The sequence below is a fragment of the Ochotona princeps genome, chromosome 14 (genome assembly GCF_030435755.1).
Source record: "Ochotona princeps isolate mOchPri1 chromosome 14, mOchPri1.hap1, whole genome shotgun sequence".
NCBI classification, from domain to species: Eukaryota; Metazoa; Chordata; class Mammalia; order Lagomorpha; family Ochotonidae; genus Ochotona; species Ochotona princeps.
The window spans coordinates 18,897,493-18,903,492 of record NC_080845.1 but is presented as its reverse complement, the minus strand read 5'-3'; the positions used below and the strand labels follow the sequence as shown (position 1 = coordinate 18,903,492).

At 43.1% G+C, this 6,000-nt stretch overlaps 1 pseudogene; it reads left to right on the top strand.

Moving 5' to 3' along the window:
- The first annotated feature begins 356 nt into the window (after positions 1-356).
- The window catches only part of LOC101526545 (tRNA pseudouridine(38/39) synthase-like), a 30,663-nt pseudogene continuing 25,019 nt past the window's right edge, over positions 357-6,000 (top strand).

The window sequence follows — 6,000 nt, the reverse complement described above, 5'->3', positions numbered from 1 at the left end:
CGGGAGGAACCAACAGGCACTGCATGGGAAGGCTTCTGACTGCCCGTGAGCAGAAGTCTGGTCAGTGACTCAGCATGGCTGGAAGAGCTGAACCTTGTAAGCTGAGTAGGACATGCAGTTACTGGACACCATGGCAAAGTACCATTTTCTTTGGTGTCTTAGCAGAAGGAATACAGAAATGTTTTTCTAGGGCAAGCCAATTCAGATTCATTGACGCTGTATGTTCCTTCTCCATGAACTCTCAATGTAATTCCAACTTCTTTCAAGATATGGTGTCTGTATCAAATTGTTCCTATGAGGAAGAAAGCCCAACATATGAAGAGTGTAGCCCTGACACCTTGATTCCAAGACCGAACATGAAGGGCCGAGGCAAGAAAGTGAGGGCGTCATCATGCCACATCCTACAGAAGGCACACAGATCACCAGGTAAGGCCCGCCGGGCTTTGTCATGTGTTGCAACCACCTCCGGAGAACAGCAAGAAGCTTCTCTTAAGGAACTTGGAAATCACCCCTCTTGGTCCGCACGAGGGTAAAAATGGAAGTCTAATCAGATAGGACTGTTATGAATAAATTTTTAGTTTCTTGTTCAAAACACTATTTTTTGTTAGATTTGTTAGATCACAGAGAAAAGAAGTGGCGTATCCACTGCTGTGGAGCTAAGCGTGCAGGGAAAGTCTGAAATCCCTCCAACAGCCCTATGTGTCAGCACACTGATGCATGTCGGCTAGTTGGGATGCTCACAGCACTGAGCACCACAAGTCATTTGAGAGCTATGGGAAGTCGTCCCAGACAGTTTTTTGGACAATGCCATTAAGCTTCTTGTTTCCATGAGCACCAAAACTGTTTTAAACAGCTTTCCTGTGACCCCACATGTGCTTAAATTTTGCGGATTTCTATCTTATTCAGAATCTGCATAGATGATGTCTGAGCAAAACAAGGTCATGTAACAGAATAACAGGGCGTGAAGCTCTTCCCAGTTCTGTGTGAGAGCAAGAACCGTCAGGAACACATGAGAACTGACCATGAGAAAGCAACCAGGGAGGGGGGTGTGTGCGTGTTTGTGTGCACATGCACACGGGCACTGGAATTCTTAAGAAAAAACAATTTCCCCATAAACAAAATAAGATAAAAAAAATTCAGTTATGCTTGATTTTGACAGTAAGGGACTGATCTCTGCTCTTTCTGAGTTCCCCATGGGGTTTAAAATCACCTGGAAAGCTCAGAAATTTCCCATTTCCAGAAGGTCTGGTGTTTGGGAAGTTGTTATTATTATTTCCCATGATAGTTTTGTAGCTGTAGAGATTCCCCTGCTCTTCTTGCATCTCCTTTTCCCCATCCCCCCCTCACTATCTCACCCATATTATTACAGTAGTGACAGTTGCAAGTTTAACATTCTGATATCCGAGGGGATTACAGGATTGTAGGCATAGACAACAGTAGAAAATCTAGTATCATGTTGTCAAGGTATATCTGACAGTTTCACTGGGAGTCCTCCTTCTATTTGGGAGTAGAGATGCCTGCTGTGATGTATCTGTTTTAACTGGCCTGCAGTGTAGACTTAGCAGCAACCGACAATAAGGCATCCTTTGCCGCCTCCAAGAACACAGCAGAGCTGGAGAAAAACAGCTCGCATGGCTTCTTAGTTTGTGGTCTGAGGACCGAGGACCAGGGAACTTGCTAGAAAATCAAATGCCCACGCAACATCAGGTCCACAGCATCGTTTGTTTGTGTTTTAGCAGGATGCTCCAGTGACGCACAGGCACATTACGCTTGGAGATCACTGATTCTTGCAGGCTGTTTCCATCCTGCAGAATGCTGGTGCCTGGCTGTGGCTGCACATTTGAGCCACCAGGAGAGTCTTCCTAAACTGTTGATGCCTCCTCTCCAGAGATTCTGGTGTAGAGTGTGTGACCCATGCACGGGTTTTACACTAAAAATTCCCCTGGGGAGTTGAAGTCCAGCGCTGAGAACACTGCTATATAAATATTTTTCTTCTTTTACTTTAATAGAATAAAGTGACCATTCTGTTAAATGCAAAGTTTGCGGAGCACCAGGGAAAGAAAAAAGGCCTTGGCCGACTGTTGACAAGAGGCCTTTATTGGGGAGTTGAAGTCCATTCTCGGCCTTTTCTCCACGTAGACAGAGGCAGAGAGAAAGCGGGGAGCCGCGGGGACGAAAAGGCACGTAAAAACGGCACGCAAAGAAGCATGCAGGAGGTTTTTATAACCGTTGGGACGCGGAAACTGGGTGCCGCTCAGGTCTTTATTGGGAGAGGAAACGCTGGGGCCGGAGCGCATCATTGGTCCGCCAGGGCCCCGTTGCCTTGGTGACGTGCTGGATCTACACCGCGCCTTCCAGTTCAAGGCAAACTTTGCCCACTTCTGTAGCCGCGGTAAGCATCATTAAATATTTAGGTTTCTCAGGAAAAAAAAAGTGTGCCTGTTTTTCTGAATTGGTCATCAACTGTGAAAGTACATAAAGCTGCAACTGAGTGACTTACTGATTATACAGTTTCTCAGAACTTCATCTTCAGGGTTGTTTTGTTTTGGCTAAATTTGCGTAAGTCTAATACCTAGGATCTGTATTTTTATAACCCTATTTGGATTTCTGTCATGCACGGCCCTTGTCCTACTTCTTGAAAATCAGTCCTTTCACGTGACAGGAAAGTAAGGGAACCCATTCTGATGGTCAAAGGAGGAAAGAAGAGCATGTAGCAAACCAGATAAAACAAAAACTTACATTGCCGTGATTGCTAAAGGAGAGAAAGATGAAACCCTACAGTAAAATGCTGAGGAGGAGGTGAGAAAGACCAAGCTCCAAGCAGACTTGTAGTTCATCAGCCCCAACCTGCCCAAGAAATAACAACCGCTGAACTTCTTGACGGCAACTCAAGAAGCCCCAAGAGACAAAGTTGAGCTATTTCATCATGGCCTCACAGGGTTCCTAATTCTTTTCTTAACCACCCCCATACTGATCAAATTTGTAATTAAATGAATCAGAGCAACTCAAAAATAAAAGTTATCCAAAATTCATAATCAAGAAATGCACTTTTTCTTATAGGAAAGACGTATGCACAAAAATTGTACATAGAATTTTGGCAAGTCAAAAGATATTTCCAAAGGTTGCAAAGTGGGAAAAGAGCTTAATCTGAAAATAATCCTATAATTCCTGAGTATCTGATTTTTCTCCATTAAAGACACACATTGAATACTGACCATTCATGGAGTCATTATTGGATTAAACGAGAAAATTCATTTAAAGCCTTATAATAGTCACTGGCATGTAAAAAATGTTCAAAGAATGTTAGTTTTCAAAATTTTTTAGAGGACAGTTTTTTCACAGCAAAATCGAAAACAACATATAGAGGTTTTCCATTAACCCTCCTTTCCCTACAAATACATGACCTGGCCTTATGGCATAAGGGGCTAAGCCACCACCCACAATGTCAGGGTCCCATAAAGGAACCAGTTCGAATCCTGGTGGCTCTGCTTTTGATGCAGCTTCCTGCAGGCATGACTGTGGAAGCATCAACAGAAGGTGCAGTGCCATCAAGGATCCCTGCACCAACCGGGAAGACTCAGCCGGGATGGAGCTCTTTGCTCCTGGCTTTGGCTCCACCTAGCCCTAGCCATTATGGCTATTTGGAGAGTGAATCACTATGTGGAAGATGTCTCTCAATCTCTCTCTCTCTCTCCCTCTCTCCCTTCCTCCCTCCCTCCCTCTCTCTCTTTGCAAATGTATCTCTCAAGTAAATATTTTTAAAAATACTGTCAGACTCCTCTCCAGAGTAGAAGGTTGGTTCTGGTGAGCACACACTAATAAAACACAATCATTCAAAACCCACAGTTTACATAATGCCTTATTCTTAAAGTTGTACATTCTATGGGTTTAGACAACTATACAATAATGTGTATCTATCCTTACAGTATTGTTACATGAAAAATATAAGAGGCCATTGTTTTGGACCATGCACTCTATCATTTGGCCCCAACAAACCAGTCTAAGAATCATTATGGAGTCATTCACAGCAATGTTGCACATCGCCAAGTGAAGCCAAGCTACTTCTCCGACCTTCTGAGGAATCAGTGTTAGAAAGGTAACAACCACATTTCTCTAATAAGTCAGCTTCCAGTGGCTTGACAGTGACATTCCCGCTGCTTTAATCCTTCCACAGGAAAGGTAGCCTGATGTTAACCCATGTATTTTTTGTTGTTGTTTTTCTGTCTCCATCTCTCCAAAGGATGACCCCAGCCAGAGTGGGAGCAATTTTCCCTTATAAGGTAGCACACACCTAGCATCTTGAATGTGTGCTAACCCTTGGCCTTTCAGTAAAATCTGCTTTTCTTATGTCTCTCTACATCTCAGCTGTTTTCTTACATGGGAGTGCAAGAAGCTGGACTAACTCCTACTGGGTGCTTCCCTAAGCCCCAGACAGGGTAACTGATCCCCAACAAGATAATTCTAGGGTCCCCAACCTCACCACATCCAGAGGTCAGAATGAGTGAAGTATGAAGATCTAGACACTCCTCTCAGCATTAGCCGACAATAGTAGTGTTTTGTTTTTGTTTTCTTTCTTTGACAAACACATTCATGAGGCATTTGGTCTTATTCATAATGGGGAATTACTATGCAAAGATACAGGCTTAAAAGTCACTTAATCCCTAATTGTGATTAGGTTCGATTTATGGGTGAGTAAAAGTCTAGAAAGGAGCACCACAATACAGATATGTGCACCTGTCTGCTCCCACGGCCCAGAATGCAACCACTGCACCCGTCCTTCTCCTTCAGCGGTCATTACTACTGACTCGCATCTCTTTGTCTCAATACCAAATTAAGCAAGGGCATGTCATTTGTAAGGGGACACAAGGCATTTCCGAGTGAGACTTTGACCACTTAAAATAATCTTAGATTGCAGTGTAGGCAGCTCTTTCCTTTAAGAAACAAATCCCAGATAAGAAGCTGGGAAGATATTACTGGGTTCTGTTGACAGATCAGGAGAACTCTTTGGTTAACTTCTTTGTTTTTGAAATACTATTTTTAATGATGAGCTGGGATGTCATGTAGAGACCTATGGTAGAAACTTCCATTACACAAACTGTCTCAGCAGGTGCTCTCTGACATCTTGGGTCTAACATTTGGTGGGGATTTGTACTCTCAGAATAGGACCACTGAATGACATCAGCATAGCCTGTTAAACTAACCCATAATTGTCTGTAGCACTTAAGGAAATGAAATCCCAGCAGGCTTCTGATTTCCGCCTTAATTAGCTTCCTCTATGCCCTCAGGCATAGCAGGATCCTACTCCATAAACTTTCCATTGTCCTAACTTACAGGTGTTACCTAAATACCTGGGGGCAATGGCCAATAGCCTTAGAGGGCTTTTTACAGTCCGCCACCAGATCCTTGGCTTGCAAGCATCTCTAATGCCAGTTAATTGGAGCTTTGGAGTCATGCTTTCCCTCAGAGCGAGAAAATTTCAACCCCTGCCTTAGCTGCAGAGTACTCTAAGAAATGGCTGTTAGAGATGTGCCCCAATCCCCAGCAAATCTCCCAAGGGATCCAGAGTTTCTTACTGTATACATGTTTAAGGACTTATCTCTGAGTATTCTGCCAGAAGGCAAACCAAATAAACTCATAGCTAGAATATTAATCCCATTTGTGAAACTCGGATAAAAACAAATTAGCACTGGATCACAAGTTACGCTGAGGTAAATTATTTCAATCTCACCACATTAGAAGTAACACTGAAATCTTATGACCCACAGGATGCCTCTGTATCTGACACAAAAGCCTTTCCCTTCTCTGAATGCTAATGACTCACAGTTTTGCCAGGCCTGATCACCACAGTGTCAATTTTTTAAAAGGAAAATTTGGAAAAAGAAGAGGAACTGTTTTACTTCCCTATGAAGAAATCTGAATTTTGTATTTCTGTGTCTATCTTATACTTAAGGGTAAAACCCTGCAAGCCAGATTTCTGTTGGATAATGTGATGCTTTTTTC